The sequence below is a fragment of the Natator depressus genome, chromosome 3, assembly GCF_965152275.1.
Source record: "Natator depressus isolate rNatDep1 chromosome 3, rNatDep2.hap1, whole genome shotgun sequence".
Lineage (NCBI taxonomy): Eukaryota > Metazoa > Chordata > Testudines > Cheloniidae > Natator > Natator depressus.
In genome coordinates this window covers 38,762,059-38,764,121 of record NC_134236.1, presented here as the reverse complement: position 1 = coordinate 38,764,121, position 2,063 = coordinate 38,762,059, and positions in this window count along the sequence as shown.

Sequence of the window (2,063 nt, the reverse complement as noted above, 5' to 3'; positions counted from 1 at the left end):
CTCTCATCTTGGTATTCTTGAGCTTCAGGGCAGGGAAAAGCAAGTCACAAAGTTGTATGAAAGTGCCCTTACACATGAGAAAGTGTTGCAGCCACTGGGAATCCTCCCAGACCTGCAACACTATGCGGTCTCACCAGTCTGTGCTTGTTTCCCGGGCCCAGAATTGGCATTCCATGGCAGGAACCTGCCCCATTACTACCATGATCAAATTGCCAGGGCCCATGCTTTCAGAGAAGTCTGTGTCCATGTCCTCATCACTATCATGATAGCGCTGTCGTCGCCTCCTCGCCTGGTTTTGCAGGTTCTGCACATACTGCAGGATAATGCGCAAGGTGTTTACAATGCTCACAACAGCAGCGGTGAGCTGAGCAGGCACCATGCTTGCCGTGCTATGGCATCTGCAGGAGAGCAGAGTTGCAGCGGAAGCGGTGGATGACGACAGACGCCACGAGAATAGATATTTATACAGAACGATGAGAGGACCTGCGAGGTGGATTCATGGCACCAGGAGAGTAGAGTTGCAGCGGAAGTGGTGGATGACGACAACATGGAGAAATTTGCTATTGAGACTAAGTTCATTTACGAGAGGAGAGCAGAGTTGCAGCAGATGACGATGGTTAGCAGTCCTACTGCACTGTCTGCTGACAGCAGCACCCAGGACACAACAGCAGTGGTGACCGTGAGCTGAGCTGAGCGGGCTCCACACTTGCCGTGGTATGGTGTCTGCACGGAAAAAAGGCGCAAAACAATTGTCTGCCGTTGCTTTCACGGAGGGAGGGGCGACTGACGACATGTACCCAAAACCACCCGCGACAATGTTTTTGCCCCATCAGGCATTGGGAGCTTAACCCAGAATTCCAATGGGCAGCAGAGACTGCGGGAACTGTGGGATAGCTACCCACAGTGCAACGCTCCGTAAGTCGATGCTAGCCACCGTAATGAGGACGCACTTCACTAACTTAATGTGCTTAGTGGGGACATATGCAATGGACTGTATAAAATCGATTTCTAAAAATCGACCTCTATAAAATTGACCTAATTTCGTAGTGTAGACATACCCTTAGAAAAAAGAGCCATAGAATTTTTAATGTCCATGGAGAGCAGATGGAATCACCATTTAAATGCCTCACTAGCCAATCCAAACAAATGAAAACACAATTTTCAAATAGTCTATCATTATTCATTAGGTGTAACCAAAAGCTTCTAGCTAGCTACCGATATCTATGCACTGTGCTGGTCATCCTGGTACTTGAGAGCTTTACAACTTTAAAAACATTTTAGATTTTTAATTGTAAAGTAAAAAAAAAAAATCTGAGCAACCACAAAAAAAGCAGCTTTGCAAGGGAAGAACCAACACAAGGCAATATATTCAGTAAAATGTTAAGCCTAAATTCATGTAAACATCCCTTTTACTTTTCACCCAGTAGGTTCATCTCCCAGAGAGAGACTACTACACCTTTGGTGTCAACTGGCTCCTGTCTGGGTCTGGCAGAAGCAGTGGGTTAATTCTTAGCTCTTTCTCTTAAGGGTTCTGATCCTGCATCACAGAAGTGAATGGTGCTTTGCATACTGACTTCAGTGAAAGCAGGGTCACACCCCAGAGCAGGCACTGGCAGAGGTTAGTATTTGAAACTGTATGAAACATTTATATGAACTGGGGACAAGAAAGGGAGAAGGACAAAGAAACAACAGCACTTCATTAAACCATTCCATTGGGCAACAAGTAGGATTCTGTATCTGGAAAGCCAAGGGTAAAGATAGAACAGTGTGTTTTGGACCCATCATATAGGCCTTGCCCATATTTGTCTCACTTTATTAACAAACAAGTGTGCAACTTCCAAAGCAAGTTGGCAAACTTATCAGCAGTTAACAGAGACACCCTGAAGAGAAACTAGGTCAGATCCTCAGCTGGTGTATATCAGTGTAGCTGCACTGATGTCAGTGAAACTAAGTGATTTACACCAGTTGAGGTTCTACCCCTAAATTATCCTCTCACAAGGTGAGGCATATTTGGGGCAATGTGGGGAAACTTGTATTGCTACTGCCTCTAATGAATCTTTTCT